Source organism: Acinonyx jubatus, chromosome D1, assembly GCF_027475565.1.
Source record: "Acinonyx jubatus isolate Ajub_Pintada_27869175 chromosome D1, VMU_Ajub_asm_v1.0, whole genome shotgun sequence".
In the NCBI taxonomy this organism is placed as follows: Eukaryota; Metazoa; Chordata; class Mammalia; order Carnivora; family Felidae; genus Acinonyx; species Acinonyx jubatus.
Genome location: NC_069390.1, coordinates 96230541 through 96251029, shown reverse-complemented (window position 1 = coordinate 96251029; position 20489 = coordinate 96230541). Strand labels below are relative to the sequence as shown.

Genomic DNA, 20489 nt, shown 5'->3' with positions numbered 1-20489 from the left:
GAGGAGTGTGGGCAGGGGAAGGCAGTGCCAGAGAGGCTGGGGGGCCCTCTGTCCCCCAGTCCAGGCCAGGACATGCTCGTCGCCGACAGCCACACGGCCCTGCTCCTCCTGGGTCCCAGACCCGACTGTTTCCTGTGTCCTCTCCCTTGGGCCCCTGCCCCGCCACCAGGGAAGCACATGTTTGTGCCTCTGACCCTGCCTGTCAGCCTCGCCCCCTCTTTCTCTCTGCTTCTCAGCATCCCTACCCCCTTGTTTCTTGCTCCTAGTTCTGCACTTGACCTGCTTTCTCCTGAAATCCCATTCCCCATCCTTTCTTTGGATGCCCTCGCTCAGAGGGCTGGTAAATACAGAAAGAGCAGGCCGGGCTGGAGAGAGGCAGCGGAGCCTCAAACGCCCTCTGCCCTGCCGTCCCCAGATGGGTGTCATCACCCCAGAGAGGAGGGGCTCCTTTGCGACGTGCTGTTGTGCACACACGTGTGCGTATGCTCATGCGTGGGCACACACATGGCTCACACACAGCTCCATGCCTTCATGAGGAGGGGAAGGAGGCCTCTAGGCAGGAAAAGAAAGAAGTCAGAGTGACATTGGTGCTTCAAATGTATCAGGGCTCTGAAAAGAGAGTGAGCAAATGAGGGGAAGTGGGCAGGAGGCATGCACGCTGGCCTTGGCTTCTCTGGGCCTTGAGCTTCCCGCTAGACCCCTCTAGTGAGTGTGGCTGTCTACCTCCAGGCCTGCCGGCTGCCGCCCGGGACTCATCTGGGCATGTGTCCGAGGAGGTCAGCCCTCGAACTCCTGGGGGCTCCGTGCTGATCCTGTGGCCACCAGCCTGAGACGAAGTGTCGGGACCCCAGGAGACCCTGCGTGGGACCCTGCCCCAAACCCCAGACTCCTTGGCTGAGGACTCAAGACCCTTCACAGCCAGCCCCGCCTTTCTAGTTACCCACCTCCCCGTGCCCTGTGTGGCTTCTCATCAACTCCCTGGCGTAGGATACAGCATTAAAAACCCCAGCAATTGGGCGCCAGCGTGGCTCAGACGGTTAAGCGTCTGACTCTTGGTTTTGGCTCAGGTCATGATCTCACGGTTTCGTGGGTTCAAGGCCTGCATTGGGTTCTGTGTGCTGACCTTGCTAAGCCTGCTTGGGATTCTCTCTCTCCCTATCTCTCTGCCCCTCCCTTGCTCGTGCTCTCTCTAAATAAAGAAGAAATAAACATTAAAAAAAAAACAAACCACCCAGCAATACGCACTAACAACAACAACAACAACAACAACAACACAATAAAAAGAATTTGGAAGTTGGACCATCAGATTGGTCCCTGGGAGGGCTGCTTGATCTTGCTGTTTCTGGAGGCCCCACCACCTTCTTTGCTTCGGGTAGTCAGCTTTCTGGGTTTTTCCTTTTCCCAGTCTTTTCTCAGCTGTGTCTCTGAAGAGCTCAGATCACCCTGGCCACAGGGATTGGTCCAGAGATGGGGAAGTCAGCCTTAGGACGTTTGTTGGAAATTCTGGAAGGGGTTCTCTTTCCCCTGGCATGGCCAAGCTGATAGAAGTATACCCAAAGATGCTTCGTCTGTGCTCGGGGAGACTCTTCTGGAGAATAAAGCCACACAGGAGAGCAGAGTGCAGTGATGGAGAACCCATGTACTCAGTAACCTCAGTAGAGTGCCTGGATACAGCCACACCTGAAACACTGAAACCATACCTCCTCCCGCACAGTTCACTTCCAAGAGCCGGTTCCTTTTTTCTCTTGCTTGCTGAAGCCAGTTTGACTTGGGTTTCTGTCTCTCACAAAGCGAGGGGTTGGCCAGTATGGGGAGGGGACTTAACCTCTCTGAACCGGAGTCTCTTCATCTGTCAAATGATCTCCTTAGGAAACCTGAAAGGACTCGCCCTGAAGGGTGGGGCCCCGCAGGCCCGCCGGCAAGAGTGGGAATGGTCTTGCTACAAAAGCTCTTGCCACGGTTATCTCACCTGGTCCTTTGGAGAACTCTGTGAGGTGCTTAGCGACTGTAATGGTCGTGCTCCACTTGGAGGGGAGGACTCTCGCAGTCAGGGAGGTAGCAGGTACCAGATCGCTTTCGTTTCATCCTCGCCACCCCCCCCAAAAGAAATAAATAAAAACTTAAAAAGAAATCCCCCCCATTGGTGTAGGTGTCAGCCTCCACTGAGTGCAGGGTGGGAGCAGACCCTGGCTAACCGCTGGGGTCCTTGGCAGGTGGTCGTTGGGATAAGGCTGCCTGGGAGGGCGGGCAGCGTTTGCCCTAAGAGCAGGAGGACACTGTGGTTGTGAATCGTCCCGAGAAGAGGAGGGTCCCCGGACAGGTGGAAGCAGGAAGCCCTCCCTTGAACAGGGAAGTGCTCCCCAGGCACCAGGGACAACTTGTAAGGATCAGCAGGATCCTGGGGGTCTGGGAAGGGTTCCTGGACAGCGGGGGTTGAAGATGGCACGCGCCTCGTGGAGAACAGCAAAGGCCATCAGAAACTGAGCGTGAACCACGTACTCAGGCCCGGGCTTGGGGTTTCGATCCCGTCGCGCCGGTACGACCAGGTATTGTCCTCCCATCGCTCGGAGGAAGGACCAAGCGCTACGGGGATAACAGCTTTCTCAGATCACGCAGTTAGGAGGAACCTGGGTTTGGATTCAAGCCTGGGTCGAAAGTTCGTGACTGTAGCTCAAGTGGAGGCAGAGGGGACCAGAGGGGGGGAGCTTTGTGGTGGTCCCCACTTTGGCAATGAGCCACACCATGCCGTGGGAGTCCAACTCCTGTGACTCGGGCGGTGAGTCTTCCCCGGCTATCCCTGCACCCTTGGGCCCCTATGTGATTGAGCCATCGGGACCTACGGGCAGGGTCAGATGGGCCGCAGTGACAGGCAGCAGACCTGGCCTGCAGCCTGAGTATGGGTCAGCCGGAGACCCCAAGGGGAAGGTAAAGCTTGGGCACAGAGTCTGGCACAGGGTCAGCTGGGCACTGGCGTCCATGTGGCCCGCTTCTCCCACGGTCATTCCGGCACCTGACAGCCCCGGGCTGGGAAGGGAAGGCTCAGAGTGCCTGGGCTCGACGTGGAGCTGGCAGGACCCGATTCTCCATGTTCTCATCACAGAACTACACCTGGGCGAAGCTTCCAAAGGAGCCACCCAGGCTAGGCTTCCCTCCCCAGGGCTTTGGATGCCGGCACCCTCCCAGCCTCCTGTGCTCGCAGCGCTGGAGAAAAGAAAACGCGTGCCCCTGAGCCAGCTGCATGAAGGCGAAGGGTCTGTCCTTTGCTCCCAGACCATGTCAAACTACAGAGTTATAAACGAAATGGAAATACATTTCTAAAGTATCTGCTGCTTTAGCTCTTCTGTTCCAGGTTGAGCTGCCCGCTGGTTCCGGAGAAAGGACAAGAAAGCCCAGGGCTGTCCGGAAGCAGAGGCTGAGACTGAGCCTGGGGTCCCACCTTCCCTCCCTGGGGCCCTGCAAAGACTCCAGGTAAGGCAGGAGCAGCTCTTTCTCTTACTCTCTCTCTCTCTTTCCCTCTCTCTCTCTGTCTCTCTCCCTCCCTCTGTCTCCCTCCTTCTCTCTCCACCCACCCCGGTAGCCCAAGGGAGAGACTCTGGGTCCCAATGGGTGATGTGGCTTTCTGTCTTCTCAATCAGCAGCTCAGTGCACAACAGATCCATTTGTAGTCATAGCAGCTTTCCAGCCCCAGCACTGCCACCAGTGCTAACTCAAGGCTGGTGCGGGGACGGCCACCAACCCGCTTTCCTTCCCGCCTTCCTCAACTAGAGCTCAACGCGAGGCAGGGAGCAGGTGGGAGCCTGGGACCCAGGGGTCAACCGGCCCAAGGTCTCCTGGGCCACACCCGCTATGCAGGGCCCTCTCCCAGGGCCCTCTCCCATGGGCAGGGGGTGGTCCAGCCATGTAGAGGAGCATGAGGGTCGGGGATGCCAGGAAACAGACAAAAGGCCGGTGCGAGGGGCACGTGAAAGGCACAGGCGAACCGCGGGTCCTCCGCGTGGCAGGGACCCCAGAAGCCATCCAGCCTGGCGGTTCCTGACCGCTGCGGCACACAGAACATAGCAGGTGACGCTCCCCTGCTCCTCACACATCCAGCTCCTTCCATGTCACACTCACCCTCTCTCCACCCCACACTGCACAAGTGGGGTGATGCCCTGTGCACACAGAGAGCAGAGCTTCGGCAACCCCCGAGGCCACCCAGCGTGCCGTGGCTCCTGTCCATGCTGGGCTTCCCAGTTGGACAGACATCCAATAAATATTGGTTGAATGAAAACCTGCGTGCTTTCCACAATGCAGATGACCAGGCCTCACCCCAGCGCCACTGAATCAGAATCTCAGGAGTGGGAGCCTTGCATTTTAATAGTCTACAGAGCTTCTGGGTGGTTCCAACGAGGTGCATAGGTGAGAAACCGAGGGTAGAAACGACTTGCCCAGGCCGCTGCGCTCAGTGGTGAGATCAGAAGCCCGGCCTCCGAGGCCGAGTGGTAGGTGATGGTGGTCAGGTGGGCTTGGGCTCCCTGGAGGTAGTGTGCCTGAGCAGGGGTCACAGGTAGAAGGGAAGAGAGGAGGCCCGGTGGAGGGAAGGGGCAGGGGAGTTCTGGAAGGCTGGTGGTGACACTGAGCACATTCATTCCTTTCTGGAGAGAACCTGGAGCCGTGGAGAGAGAGGGAGCAGTCGCCCCGCAGCAAGTCTAAGAAGGCTTCCTTGAAAAGGAGCAAGTTGGGTTTCTGTGGCAGCCCAGCCCAGGAGAGGTCACACGGGGGGTGGATTTGGCATGAGAGAAGCAGCAGTCAGCAGACCTAGCCTGGAGTCCGGGTTCTGCCCTCTCCAGCCGCGTCCCCACACCACGCCTCAGTTTCCCCTGTGACCCCCTGATTGAAAAATAGGGGATAATAGCACCAATTCGCTTGTAGTGAGCGTAAAGGGACGACGAGAACACGGGGGTGAAACCACTTCTCAACGGGGACTTGCCAGACACACAGAAAGAGCTGGGGTCCGGAGTTTCACAGACAAGGGTCTGAATCCGGTGCTGCCACTTCCTAGCTGTGCCACCGGGAGACAAGTGACTTAAGTGTCGTCTTCTGTAAAATGAGGATAATGAACCTCTGCATCACAAGATAAATATGAGCTGTCAGCGAGGGAATGTGTCCCTGGCACATAGCGGCTCAATTAGCGTCTCTGTTCCTTTTGCTGGGGGGGAGCGGTGTGGCCTGGCAGAAAAGTGACATTCAGGTCTGGCCCCTCCCCTGCCCAAGTGGCCTGACCTCGCCTCACCTCTGTGAGCCTCAGTTTCTGCACGCACGGGGGGAAGTGGAGTGTCATCCGAACCTCACCGGAGGACTTTGCAGAGGAGGAGTTTACTGGAGGGGTTCCCTAAACGAGGGGGACCTGCTGTCAGCCAGAACGACCAGATAAAAGCAGCCATGAATAATCAAGGGCCACAGAGCAAAGGGGCCGGGAGAGGAGGGAGGTGATGGGGGTCACAGGTGGCCAGCACCCAGCCCCGCCTCGCAGCGCCCAGCGCACCCGGCCTCGCTCCAGCCAGAGAGCAGCTCCTGGCGCGCTCCGGTCTGGCCCGGCCCGAGGCCAGTCTGCCGCCCGCCCTGCCTGGCATTGATGGATGCTGGGGCTGCAACAGCGGGCTGGAGCCAGGATCAATACTCTAATCAACACCACACGGAACCGCCAGTGCTTTTCCCCTCCCCGAACTTGGTGTGCGTGGGGTGGGGGGGACGTTGGGGGTTGCTGAGAAGGGGGAGAGATGAACTCCAACGCTGAGAACTCGCTAGATGAATAATTGAATCAGTGGGAGAGGAGGAGGGTCGGGCAGCCGCACCGGAGCTACCCCGGCTGCAGTTGGGGGCCCGGAGGCGGGGGCCTCGTGGACCCCCCTCCCCTGGCCAGGGGAAGGGATTTGGGACAAAGGTGCAGGCTCGGGTGGGGGATGACACGGTCATCTGCTGCTTTGCAGCCCGTCTGCTGCGTGCCCCCACCCCTGGGATGTGCCAGCTTATTATCCTCACCCTGTCCCCTTCTCCTTTCAGGCATCCTGCAGGACCCGGGATCTGAGGCTCCCACACAGACTCCAGAATGGCCTTTCCTTCCACGTCTGAGTTCCCTTCTGCGTGGGGTCCCAGGTCTTCCTCCACCCCATGGGCCAGAACCTTTTATCTGGGAGCCCAGGGCTCTTTTCCCGGCCTTGCCTTGGGGGAGGCGTCTGAGTCCCGGAAGCTCACCTGCCGTCATAGCTTTTGTCCACTTGCTTCCGAGGCACCACGCCTCGCTCTCCTGAGCGCCCAGTGCCGTGATGAGTGTCGAGGGTGAGTTGAGGCCTTTGCGGTCCCCCTCCAGCCCCTGGTGCCCTGCTCCACTGCCTCTGTGGTCATCCTAGGGCCTGTGCACCCCACTGCCCTCCAGGGAGGAGGTCTGGGCATCTCCCACTTGCCCACCCGCCCCCCACCCTCTACCCGGCGTCGAGAGCCTTGCAGGTGTAACATCTGAGCCCCACGGGAGGCTCACGGGGGAAAGGACTCGGTCCTAGTTTATGGCTCTGCCAGGGTTTAGCTGTGTGACCTTGGAAGCATCACTTCATCTCATTGAGCCCCACTTCACTCAGCTATACAAGGAGGATAATCGTCTCTGCCCTCCCGGCCCTGTGAGGTTTCTGAGGGGAGAAAATGCAATAATGCTTCTTAATGGCCCAGGAAGGCTCAGCCAGGAAGGGGCAGGACGGGGCTCAGGCCGACGCTGCTGACTCCACACCCCGTGATATCAATTGGCCAAAGCCGGCCGTTTCCTGGTGGGGACACAGTACAGGAATGCAAGCATCGGATGCATGTGGGTGGACCTTGTGAGCAGTTGGGGGGTCAGGGATAGGACCCCACACCTCATCTTTTGTCATCTGTCACCGGTTCCTGCGTACCAGTCCCAGGGGTCCACGGAGATCTGTGCTCAGGGTCAGGGCTCTGGGAAAAGGAAATGTGACCCCAAAGCCTGGCTGAACCAGGGAGGGTCTATGGTCAGCAATACTGTCCCTGGCTGGCCCCCTTTATTCCTCTCCCCAAATCACCTAGAATGTCACAGCCAGGAGAGACCTCCGAGACTTTACAGAGGAGATCCCTGAACTGACTCCAAGGCCACTGCTCCTTGCGGGGAGATTAGTGGTTTGCAAACTGGGTTCCTGGGGGACCCCGGGCCTGTGGAGATTGCCGTGGAGGCGCCGCGATGGGGGTGGGTAATGGAGGTTGAGTAAAAAGGGCTTTGCCTCCTCTCCTCTAGCTCCATTTGAGAGCCACTCCCTCCTCTTTGATCTGTATGTCACTTCCTTGAAAAACGTATGAAAAACAGTGTGAATCTTCTACCTGGCGTCAGTCTCCTGTGCCCAGACTGTGCACCACCCCCCCCCCCCCCGCTCTGTCCCTCCCCTGCGGACTGCCCTCATCTGTCCCTGTGTGATTCTGTGCTTTTTTTCCAGACCATGATCCTCTTCACCTCTGTGTGCCTCTCTAAAATCAAAGCCAGTCCTCTAACCAACCAACCCGGCCTCTGCTAAACAGACCATAGCAGAGCCCTCCCACGTATCGATGTGTATTTCAACCGGGGTCTTCTGAAGATGATGCCTCCGTTCGCTTTAAAGATCTCGGGGTAAGCCAGCCGAGGAGACGCTTCTAGTCAAGGAGGTCTTTCGGGGCTTCTTCCCCCACAGCGAAACCAAATCCCTGCCCTGCTGCCTGGCCGCCCAAGGTGCTCCTCGGGGCACAAAGCTGAGTCTTGCTGCTGAGACCGGGCAGCCAGCGGGAGCGGCAGAGTCTGTGGTGGGGCGGAGGGAAGGAGCACAGGGTCCGGAGCCTTCTAAGCCTGGCTCTGCCCTGATCTGGGGCAAGCACTGTGCTTCCATTCCCTGCTCAGAACTGGGGGTGATGGCCAGAGCATCACCTCCTAGGGTGGGCATGAGAATGCCAGGATGGAATTCACGGGGAGCCCTAGAACGGTGCCAGGCGCAGAGTGCCCTTTGACCTTGTGTTTGCTGTTATGGGTAAGGGCGGGAGCAGAGGCAGACCCAGCTGCCCTGCAGGTGATTCATACCTCTGAAGTCCTTCCATGCCCCACACTCCAGCTCACGTCATCCCCACGATCATCCCAGTGCCATGTCCCTATTTTGCAGATGTTGAAATGGAGGCTCAGAGCAGGTCTGTAAACCTTCCCCCAGGGCCCCGCATTATGAGGGGGCTGACTCCCAACCCATCCACCTCCCTGCATTGCACTTAAACTGCTGACGGCTGCCCGAGTCTGCCTGTTCCAACATTACATTCGCACCCAGGGCCCCCTCCAGTGTGCACTGCACTGGCCGCTTCCTGAAACTGTCCCATCTTCCCAGGCAGCCACACCCACCCTGTCCCCTCTCCATCTCTCCCCTCCATCCCCTTCTCCCAAGATTTGGTCTGCTGAGCCGCTGCATCCCTCCATCCGTTCTGTTCATCCTCACTTTGGCTCGAGGGCCTGACCTAATTTACGGGTGGCTGGTTAGGGGAGGTTGTGTGTGTGTGTGTGTGCACATGTGTGCATTTGCATGCGTACATGCGTGCATATCTGGGGGACTGCAAAACAGAGGAAGCGTGTAGTGGGGGGGTAAAGAGTACCAGGCTGGGGGAGCCGAGCTGGGGAACTTCAGCTGGGCTCTGCAGATTGCTGGCCAAGTATATGACCGGCAATAGGTACTTAATAAATGCCCACCAAAGGGATGCATGTGTCCCCAGCACAGACTCTGGAGGGCAGTATCCAGAGCAGGGCTGCAGTGAGGCTTTCTCCTCCCAGGGCAAAGTGTCTGTCATCTGTCCGTGGCTGCCCTCTGTGGCCTGGGTGTGTGGGGAGGGACCTCGAGCTCCCCCGTTCATTGTCCAGTGTGTAGATTCCATCCTGGACGTAGAAGCCCCCTCCCCTTGCCCCTGCCCCCTGCTACAGAAGCCGTGGTGGAAACGAGCAAGCGGGACCTTGGGGACAAGTCCGGCACCGACCGGCGCTTGTCAATGCTAGGAGACCTCCGGCAAGTTGCCTAAGCTCTCTGAGCCTCACTTCCCTTTGGTGAATGGAGGCTCCTCCTCTCTGCTGTGATGGTCTCTGGGAGTTAAGTGGATGCAAGGAGACTGCAGGGGCGTTCTCACGTGAGGACTTTCTCTTGTCTATACAATAGGGATATTTGGCTCTGTGTCACAGGGCCAGTGTGCAGGTTCCTCAAGATGGCTCATGTAGAGCTCTTTGCACACTGCATGGCATGTAGCAGGGGGTCGACAAAAGCAGCTACTTCTAGGAAATAAGCGGCCAGCTCTCCCCCCAGGCGGGTCAACCCCCAGCTTACTTCTTCCCCTGGCAATGCAATGCAGATGCCAGCAGCCAAGCCCAGGAACTCTCTGGGTGTTCCATCTTCCAGGGATTTTTTTTTTTTTGTCCCAGGCAAACCAACCACTGATGAACTTCCTGCCTCTGGGACAAAGTGGTCCCCAGCATGACTGTCTGGGGGTCCTGGTGGGGCTGTGTTCCTGGGCTGGAAGAGGGACTGTATGACCTTTGGCTCTGGGGGTTTAAACTCAGCCCTGGTCTCCACCTGCCCTCTGGCGTGGGCAAGAGGAGGCAGGGTTCTGGGCCCAAGAGGCCTGGTGGGAAACACATAGCTCGCTTGGCTGCTGGTTGGGAAGGGAGGAAAGCTCAGGGAGCAGGGGCTTGGCCTGGGGGAGCCCCATCTTATTCTCTCCCTGGCGGCAAGAGCTGGAGCCCAGGCTGGAGGGCAGGCTGTGGGTCAGGACACCTGAGCTCCATCCCTGACCTTTCTGGTAATCCGTGGGCACGGTGTGAGGTCAGTCTGGGCATGGGCTTCCCCACTTGTGGACTGCGGTGCCCCACAGCACTCTTTCCAGCATCATCAAGGGACTGATAAGATACCGGAGACAGCAGACCCCTCTGTGAACGGCAGGTGCCACCTTGTGTGTCCTCTGGGCAGGCTTCTAGCCCTCTCCCTGCCACCCTCCCTCCTCCAGCCTGTCCGGACAGCAGCCGGTGGCCCATGGGCAGAGCCTCTCCCCAAGCTCCCCGTGGCCTGGCCGTGGCCTCACTAGAGAGCACATTTCTGCTCCATTAGCCGGCCATGAAATGTGTTCAGAGTTTCCTGACGGGCACAGAAGCTGCCACCACATAAAACAGGCAGAAAATGAAACGCTCATCTTCCTCCCGGACCTGGTATAGGCGGGTCAGTTCTGTATGATCAGCCCTCAGACCGTGGGCTGGAAAGACGCAAGATCCCAGCTCTGCTCACCACCCTGAAGAAACAACCTGCTTGTGGCAAAAAAAAAAAAAAAAAAAAAAGGAAAGTTGAAATACAATCACAGTTTAGTTCAAGTTGGATATTAATAGCTTCAGGGGCAGGGCTCAGAAAGAAAGAGGGGAGGGCAAGGAGAAGGGGAGAGGGGGCTGTGAACACCATCAACATCCAATTTCCTTGGAGAATCAGGAACCTGCAAGGCTCTGGTCTGGGGTAGGGGAGGATGGGGTGCTGCTGCCTGGGCACCGTGGGGGCCCCCAGCCTCTGGCCCGCCGCCTCACCGGCCCGGACACCTGTCTCCAGCTCCAGCTGCCCCCTTTCCATGACTCGGTGCGCAGTGCTCTCTGGCCGGTCCATACATGCCCGGGGCTGTGGGCTCTCACATCTGTCGGAGGCGGGGCTGGGGCCACACCTGTGGGGATGCTGCTGTGACTTACCCATCCCTGGCTGCGTGAGCGTGGGCTGCTGACGGCTCATAGCTGCCCCTTCTGCAGAGATCTGCCCTCTGGGCAGTGGGTTACCTCTAGCGGCTCCTCAGGGCACCCACCAGCCAGCCAATGACGGGCTAACGCAGGGAACAGTGGGCTGAGCGCCTTGCCAGGAGTGGAGGTAATATTCTTGGCTGATTTATGTTCCAGGGTGACCCATGCAGTGACTTGCCCTGAGACCCTCATGCCCTTCCCTCTGCTGCTTCTCTTACTTTTTTACGTGTTTTGGCTGAAGGGGACTCCCTCAAGAAATCATGAATCCCGAACCCCTGCCTCAGGCTCTGCTGTTAAGAAACCCACGCTTGGGGCGCCTGGGTGGCTTGGTCGGTTAAGCGTCCGACTTCGGCTCAGGTCATGATCTCACGGTCCTTGGGTTCAAGCCCCGCGTCGGGCTCTGTGCTGACCGCTCAGAGCCTGGAGCCTGTTTCAGATTCTGTGTCTCCCTCTCTCTGTGACCCTCCCCTGTTCATGCTCTGTCTCTCTGTCTCAAAAATAAATAAACGTTAAAAAAAAAAAAAAAAAAGAAACCCACGCTTAAGAGCAGCTGGGTGGCCTGGAGCAGGTCATCGGACAATCTGAGCCTCAGCGCCCTCAACCAATCCCTCGGGAGGTGTTGCAGGTAGGTAGGTAACTTTCAAATTCGGTGACATACAACACACACTTATCATCATCCCACAGTTCTTGGGGGCAGAAGCCCGACTGGGGTCTCACGGGGCTAAAATCAAGGTGTCGGTGGGACTGCATTCCTCTCTGGAGGCTCAGGAGAGGGGCTGTTCTGCTTCTGGAGGCCTCTCCATTTCCTTGACTTCGTGGCTCCTACTCCCCATCGTCAAAGCCGGAAGTGGCCAGTGAAGTCTCCCTTGTGCTCTGTCACTCTGAGTCCAACTCTCCTGGCCCCCTCTTTTACTAACAGGGACCCTTGTGATCGTGTTGGGCCCACCCAGATAATCCAGGATAATCTCTCCATCTCAAGATCCTTAGCCTAATCATCTCTGCAGAGTCTCTTTTGCCATGGAACGGAGTATATTCACGGGGAAGAGGAGGGAGACACTTGGGGGGCATTATTCTATGTACTGTATACCCGGTGGATCTCAATCAATATCTCCTCATTTCCTCTCCGTAGGCATGTTATCGCACCCCTATGAGACTATTCCTACATCCTTAATTTAAAGATCATGGTGGGGGTTAATAGGGATCAACGGGGTGTGTGGGGGGGATTGCAGACGGGCATAGAGAAGTAGAGGCTAGTCCTATGGACTTATTTTTTTTTTTTAATTTTTAAAAGTTTATTTATTTATTTTGCAAAGGGGGAAAGGGCAGAGAGAGAGGGAGGGAGAGAATCCCAATCAGTTTCTTCGCTGTCAGTGCAGAGCCCACGTCGGGGCTTGAACTCACCAACTGCAAGATCGTGACCTGAGCCGAAATCAAGAGTTGGACACTTGACCAGCTGAGTCCAGGTGCCCCAGTCCCACGGACTTAGTGATCTCCCGTTATGGTCCCCACTCCAGACTCCGTGCCCTGTGTGTTCTCCTCTGAAGGAAGGTCTCCTTGCCTTCCTGGGTGCTAAGTTTTCTGGGGATACCTCTGTAGGAGAAGAACCCCGAGTTGCTCTTGAGAATGGGATAGAGAGGGGAGGGCTTCTGAGCCTGTTGTGGAGAGGGGAGAGAGGAGGGAGTGCTAAGCCCATTTCTTACCCACCGTTTGCCCGGAGCGTGACTTCTTGGTGTTGGATATTCGAGAAGGGACGGGCATCAAGATAGAGAGTGAGGAACGGCTGCAAATGGACGGGGTTCTGTGAGATATGCAGGCACTTGGGATTCAGTTGACGGTCATCGCAGGACCAGGATCAGAAATCGGGCCTGTCGCAGCCAGACTGCTGGTAATTTCCCTTATTTATGCTCTTTAACTTCCGGTGAAGTTCCTTATGAAAAGGCCACCTGGGTCAGTTGTGTTGAGGAGAAGAAAAGGAAGGGGTTGTGCTTGAGGAATGCTTGGGGGTGGGAGAAGGCCCCCAGTTGGTGGGGCAGCAGAGGTGGATGTGGGGACCTCCAAGAGGAGGCAAAGGCATTCAGGGGCATCACCTCCTCCGGGAAGCCCTGCCCGGGCTGGGTTGAGAACCCTCGACTTGTCTTGCTGCTCCATTGTAATGATCTGGTTAGGGGTCCATACACCATGCTGGACTAAGCTACTAGGGGATGGGGGCCCTGCCCTGTTCTTCCTGAATCCCAGAATCCCGCTGTCAATCACCACTCACTGAGTCAAGGGACCAAGGCAGGAGCAAGTGACTGCCCACCCCCATCACACCTGCCCCGACGGCAAGTCTGTCATGGCAAAGAAGCCCGGTCAAGATGGGGGCCGAGTCTCCCTAACGCTCTGTAGACCAAGTCCAGCCTTTCTTTTTCTTTTTAAATTTTTTTTTAATGTTTATTTATTTTTGAGATAGAGAGAAACAGAGCATAAACAGGGGAGGGTCAGAGAGAGGGAGACACAGGATCTGAAACTGGCTCCGGGCTGTGAGCTGTCAGCACAGAGCCCGACACGGGGCTCGAACTCACGGACCGTGAGATCATGACCTGAGCCGAAGTCGGACGCTTAACCGACGGAGCCACCCAGGCGCCCCAAGTCCAGCCTTTCTCTGGCCAATTATATACTAAGAACAGAAGCTGCTTGAAATGTTTTCACTCGGCTTGACAACCATGGTGTGAGTTCTGGCCACGAAGACAGATGTGAGATCAGTTCTCTAGTCTGTTAGAATTCTCTGACAGACCTTGGGCAAGTCACTTTCCTCTCGTGGACTTCCTTCTCTCTCCCGCCCCCCTCAGTCTCTCCAGGGGTAACTGACAAGTAAAATTGGAAGATATTTAAAGTGTACATCATGGTGATTTGATATATGTATACATTGGGCTAGGATCCCCCCATCTAGTTAATTTTTGCAAATGCATCTCTTGTTTGTTTGAAATGTGAGAACATTTCAGTTCTACTCGCTTAGCAAATTTCAGTGATGCGATACACAGTGCTCTCAACTATGGTCACCATGCCATATGTTCGATCTTCACATCTCACTCACCGTATAGCTGAAAGTTTGCATCCTTTTACCAACGTCTCCCTATTTCTCCCCAGCCCCAACTTCTACTCTTTGTTTCTGTATTTGACCTTTTTAAATGTTTTAATGTTTTATTTATTTTTGAGAGAGAGAGAGAGAGAGAGCAGGGGGAAGGGCAGAGAGAGAGAGAGAGAGAGAGAAAACGAGGATCCAAAGCATGCTGTGCTCTGACAGCAGAGAACTCGATGTGGGACTCAAACTCATGAACCTCAAGATCATGACCTGAGCTGAAGTTGGTGCTTACCTGACGGAGCCACCCAGGCACCCCTCTATGTTTGACCTTTTTTTTATTAAAATTTTTTTAAAACGTTTATTTACTTTTGAGAGACAGAGCACAAGGGGGGAAGGGGCAGAGAGAGAGAGAGGGAGACACAGAATCCGAAGCGGGCTCCAGGCTCTGAGCTGTCAGCACAGAGCCTGACGCGGGGCTCAAACTCACGGACCGTGAGATCATGACCTGAGCGGAAGTCGGATGCTTAACCGACTGAGTCACTCAGGTGCCCCTGCTTAATAATTATTTTGATCTCGAGGCACTTGAGAAACAGCAGATGCAGGAAGGGCTCTCTGACCTCCCCTCTCTACCTAAAAGCAGGTCCCAACGTTTCCCGGGAGAAAGATGCCCTCCTTGTACCAGGAAGAAGAGAACGTTCTCATCACCAGAAACTGAGAGTCAATACCGAGAGGGTTCTGTGCAGACAGACTCCCCAAAGTAACTCTGATCTCCCATCACTAATCACTGTGCCACAGTTACTGGCCCTGGTCTAAGCACGTCTGTCTTGTCACGTCCCCACAATTTATCATTCTTTATTTAAAAAGGATATGAACTTGGGGCGCCTGGGTGGCTCCGTCGGTTAAGTGCCCGACTTTGGCTCAGGTCATGATCTCATGGCTCGTGGGTTTGAGCCCCGTGTTGGACTCTGCACTGACAGCTCAGAGCCTGGAGCCTTCAGATTCTGTGTGTGTGTGTGTGTGTGTGTGTGTGTCTGCACCTCCTCTGCTTGTTCTCTCTCTCTCTCAAAAATAAATAAGTAAACATTTAAAAAATAACAAAAAATAAAAAGGACATAGGGGCACCTGGGTGGCTCAGTCAGTTAAGCATCCAACTTTGGCTCAGGTCATGATCTCACAGTTTTTGAGTTCGAGCCCCACGTCAGGCTCCATGCTGACAGCTCAGAGCCTGGAGCCTGCTTCGGTTTCTGTTTCTCCTTCTCTCTCTGCCCCTCTCTCCCCCTCTCAAAAATGAATAAACATTAAAAAAATTTTTTAAGTGATAAAAACAAAAAGGATATACACTCTGGAACCTAATGGTTTCTTTGGGTCTTCATTTTCCTTTTGAAGATTCTTGTGTACAAGTACAAATATTAAATAAGGTGTGTATACTTTTTTCCTGTTTTTTTTTTTTTCATGTCTTATGTCAATTTAATTCTTAGGCCCAGCCATGGAACCTACGAGGGTAGAAGGAAGTTTTTCCTCCTCTGCATCATATCCATCACGCCCTAAAGTTTCTTCCTGCCCATTGGGAATCCCTCCTTCCTGCTCCTCCCCTCTTTAAAGCCTGTGGTTCTAAAGTGAGTAGACGGCTTCCATTCTGATGGCAGGAATGAGGGTTTACAAACTGAGAGGGTTCCCTTCTCAGACTAGGGAGAAGAGGTGTATACAGCTAGGTAGTTTCTCTGCAGGGCTGGCGTGGTGGGGGTTTGGGGAGAGGGCTGGAGAGGTGGCTTAATTGGCAGGGCTGGGAGCTCTGTCAGGTGACAATGTCACGGGTGCTGATAAAGATGAAAATTCTAATGCATAAGAAAGGCCCCTCCTCCCCTTCACCCAGGTGCATGGACCTGGAGGACAAAGAATGGGAGAAGAAAGGAGGGATTGGTGCTGAGCCTCAGTGGAGCAAGGAAAAAGGGACCTGAGAAGAGGAGGAGGGTGTATCCAGGAGAGACAGGTGGAAATAGGGTTTTCTGGACCCAAGGGTGGGCCGGGGCAGAATAGAAAGTAGAATTCTCCTGGCAAAGGTGGGGCTGTCAGCTCTGGTTCCTTCCATTCAAGTTGGTTTAAAAAAAGAAAAAAACATATATTAAGCACCTACTATGTTCCACAATATGGATGGACCTGGAAGGTATTGTGCTAAATGCAGTAAGTCAGGCAAGACAAATACCGTACGAGCTCTCTTACAGGTGTAAACCAAAAAGCAATAAACGACAAACAACAATCCAGAAATCTCAACCCATGGATACAGCGGACAGATTGGTGTGGTGGTTGCGAAAGGTAGGGGAGAGGGTGGGGGAAATAGGTAAACTGTTTTTTTTTTTTAAATCTATTTTAAATAAATTTGAATTAAATTTAAAATTGAATAAAAAATTCCTAAAAAGCAGATTTGGGACCTGTTCACCTCCCACTCACCCCACTCCTTACCTCCTGATTTGGAATTTTAGAGGGGCCATGCGTGATTCTAGAATCCCAACTTAATAAGTATCCAGGTATCTCTTTTTTAATGTAAACCCTTAATTAAAGAATGCATGCGTAAACGTGCAAAGTCATAAATGTGCAACTTGGTGAACACAGCACGTCTGGAAACGGAACCTCACCAGCCCCTAGAAGTCCCCTTTGCCCTATTCCAGCCTCACCGCTCCCTCCACCAAGGGTAAGCCCCAATCTGGCTTCTAGCTAAACTAAATTTGCCCTTACCTTTCCGACTTCCCAGAAATGAGACCATAAATATGTACTCATTTGCGTCTGGCACAATTTCCCCGAGCAGTAGGTGAATCTGGGTAAAGGCTTTCTTCCCTCTGCACTACTTTAGAGATTGATTTCTATTGCCTATGGCCGTCACTCGTTCGTTCTTATTGATGTCTCGCATTCCTTTGTATGATTATGCACGATTTATTTATCCGTCCTTCTGTTGATGGGCATGTGGATTGTTTTCAGGCGTGCTGTTGCGAACGGCGCTGCTGTGAACATTCTTGTACGAGACTTTGGCGCCCGTCTGCGCACACTTCCGCTGGCGTGGACTGCTAGGCCAGCGTGCGTGCTTGTGCTCAGCCTCTGGAAATAGTGCCCGTGGCAGCAGCTCCCAGGATGGTCCCATTGATCCCTGCTTCTCGGTGTTCACGCTTGTTCTGGACCGAGCGTTTGGGTCCCGCCCAAATTCGTATGTTGAAGCCTTAGGGCTTCCCGGGGTGGCTGTATTCGGAGATGGGGCCTCTGTGGAAGTAACGAAGATTAACTGACGTCCTAAGAGGGGGGCCCTGATCTGATAGGATCGGTGTCCTTATAAGAAGAGATCAGGGAACTAGCCTGCTCTCTCTTATTTGCTTTATCGTGTGTACTCTCTCACCACGCTGCCCCACTCCACGCGCACACACACACACACACACACACAACGCTTTTCTGAACCTTGAGAGTAAGTTGTGTACATGATGACCTTTCACTCCCAAATGATTCTGTCTGTATTTCTTAGGAACATTCCCGTCCATGATCACCCTGCAGCTACCAACTTCAGTCTGCTTAACGTTGCCATAATACTTCTATCTACCTTACTATCTGTATTTCCATTTTTGAAGTTGATCTAATAATGCCCTTTGTGGCGTCTTCCCTCTTCCAGTACAGAATCCTGTCTAGAGTCAAGCATTGTTCTTACTGTCACGTCTTTTCAGTTTCTTTCAATCAGGAACATTTCCATGGCCTTTCTTTGTCTTTTATGACATTGACATTTTCAACAATACAGTCCCTCCCCCTCTTCCCTCTCAGATGGAACGTTCCTCATTTTGTTTGTCTGATACTTTCTTATGATTAGAGGAAATATTGCTTTGCCGGCTGGCATCCCGTGCGAGTGGTCGCCGGGTCTCGCATCTGGGGCCACACAGTTTCTCTCTGCTCCTCGTTAAGGATGCTAATTTTGATCACCTACCTGGTCCAGGTGGGGTTCAGTGATATTTTTTCCCTGAAACTGATAAGCGACCTGTGAGGACATTATACTGTGAACAGGAACCCTCTTTTTGAAGGTAGCTTAATTCAATGTAGTCTAACTTACTGGCTTTTTCCTTTATAGTGGATGTCTTTTGTGTCCAGTCAAAAAAAAAAAATTTTTTTTTTTCTTTGCCTAGCTCAGCATCTAAAGGTATTTTTCTGGTTTCTCCTAAAAGCTTTATTATTACTAGACCTTCGACATTTAGATCTGTGATCCATCTGGAATGGAGGTTTTTTGTGCCTGATGTAAGCTAGCGGTCAAGATGTGGAAATCCAAGTAATCCAGATGTTTTTATTTACTTATTTATTCTTTTTTTTTAATGTTTCGTTCATTTTTAATGTTTTGAGGGAGACAGAGTGTAAGTGGGGGGAGGGGCCGAGAGAGAGAGGGAGACACAGAATCTGAGGCAGGCTCCAGGCTCCGAGCTGTCAGCACAGAGCCCGACGCGGGGCTCGAACTCAAGGACCGCGAGATCATGACCTGGGCGAAAATCGGGCACGTAACTGACTGAGCCACCCAGGCGCTCCAATCCAGAGGTTTTTATTAATAATTTTTAGTTCCACAAGAAATGCATGACTATGTACCCTCCCCCTAAAAAATTACAGATAATGCTAACATCCTCTTTCCCCCACCCTCCCTAAATCTTTTCCCTGCTCCAGAGCAGGGACCATGAAAGTAACCCTTGTTATCAGTTTATTACATCCTTCTGGAGTTTTTTCCCTAAAAAATAAAATACCTGTTAATTACACACTATTTTCTTCTTTCCTCCCATAGCTCACCTTGTATGATCATTCTGCAACTTGCTTTTTTTCACTCAGCAACATGTCTTGGATGTCTTTCTGTGTCGACACGTCCAGATCTCCACGATGCTTTTAAACGGCTGCGCTGGATTATATGCTATATATGACACATGTCATAAGCTGTCAAAGTACAGCCTGTCTAGTCATGGGATTGGTTCGTCATGGATTTTTAAGTCGGCCGTAATACTTTGTTTTGCTTCCACGATTTTTATTCATACTGTGTCTGTATCATACTCTATTTTTATTCCTACTGGATTCAAAGTCTACAAAGTACTCATCGAGTAGTGCTGCCCTGAAAATTGAGGCATCCCAAAGGGGCGCTGCTGTCCCAACCCCCCTGAGAAGTAGATGAGGTTAGACCTGGGGTCTGGAAGGCACTGGGCTCGTCCCGGATTCAGGACAAGCGAAAGAGCTCAGGCAGGGTCTGGTGACCGGCCCGGGCTCGTACACAGCAGACCCCCCAGGCCTGCTCCTGGGGCCGCCCTGTTCTCTCCCTGCTTCACCTGCCTTCAGAGCTGGACTCTGACACAGGCCACCGTGCGGGTGTCTGTGGGGGTCTGCTCCCTTCCCACCCCTGATGCCCGGGGGTCTCCCCTGCTCTCCCCCTACACCTGGGCTCTAGAGCCCTCCCTCCTCTGAACGTCCATTTGTCGAAAATCCTCTGCCTTCCAGGATGGCCTTGCGGGACAGGTGCGAACACATTTCGAATCTAGAGAAGCTCCACAGCCGTTAAATCCCATGTTGGGTAAAATAATCAAAGAATCTCCCCCAAATTTGTCAACGGCGGCGCTGGGCCTAGCGGTTCCGTAATGACTCCCACTTGATGACAGATCTCGAGAAAATGCGTTTTGGAAGCAATCAGTATATGCTGAATAGAATCCTATTTTACAAGCGTTTTATCTACTCTTAAGGACATGGGAGATGAGGAAAACAGATAAGCCTCTCTATTAATATTGATTAGACCATTATATATCTGAAAAAGAGATTTTAGTCAGAGATGATTGCACCTTACCAGTACAGCCTCCCGTCTTGAATGGAGTCATTTAATCCGCCGCTCAGCGCTGGGGGCGGGGGGGAGGGGAGGGAGGGGCTCGCAGGCTTTGCTGCCTCACGCTGGGCACAGGAGGCAGGACAGGGACGCTGGTGAGAGGACCGCGAGGGCACTTGCACACTTTCTTACCAATCCCACAAGGGCCCGATAAGAGGAAGATAAAAACAGCAGCGGCAGGAAGGATCGAGGTCAGCCTTCAGCAACAACGGTTCCGTTTTTTGGTTTTTTTCTCTAGAAGAGTCCAGAAGTTGGAGCTAGAACACCTTCTTTTCCCGAATAGCTTTAAGAATAAAGACAATCACCACAGGTTAGAAATGGGTCTTTTACTATGGACTACACGAGGAGCCTGATAAACACGACGTCACTACGTCACCAGTAATCAGATTTAAACAATGAGATATTACTTAAAATTTTTTTCAATATTTATTTTAGAGAGAGAGAGAGAGAGAGAGCAGGGGAGGAGCAGAGAGAGAGGGAAACACAGAATCTGAAGCCGGCTCCAGGCTCTGAGCTGTCGGCACAGAGCCTGACGCAGGGCTCAAACTCACCAGCCGTGAGATCATGACCTGAGCCGAAGTCAGATGCTTAACCGACTGAGCCACCCAGGCGCCCCATTTTTGCCGTCATGTTAGCAAAGATTCCTATTTTGCAAAAAAGGGCATAATTCTCAGTGTTGGTGAGGATGTGGTGACCTCCGCTTTCATGCATTACTGGTGGAAGGGTAGGGGAGTACGACCTTTTTGGAAGACGACACGATGATATTTATACAG

General features: G+C 53.6%; 2 long non-coding RNA genes across 2 annotated transcripts in view; both read left to right on the top strand.

Annotated features, from left to right (window-relative positions):
* Positions 1-7577, top strand: part of LOC113593212 (uncharacterized) — a 65257-nt gene extending 57680 nt beyond the window's left edge. Inside the window, exons 4-6 of the long non-coding RNA XR_003413300.2 lie at positions 3336-3468; positions 6043-6318; positions 7473-7577. This is a non-coding gene — a long non-coding RNA (uncharacterized LOC113593212). The remainder of the gene's footprint in view (positions 1-3335; positions 3469-6042; positions 6319-7472) is intronic.
* Positions 7578-11320: 3743 nt separating this feature from the next.
* Positions 11321-20014, top strand: LOC106974766 (uncharacterized). The gene is made up of 3 exons (XR_001430198.3): positions 11321-11417; positions 15332-15469; positions 16827-20014. It is a non-coding gene; the product is annotated as an uncharacterized LOC106974766 (long non-coding RNA).
* The last annotated feature ends 475 nt before the right edge of the window (positions 20015-20489 follow it).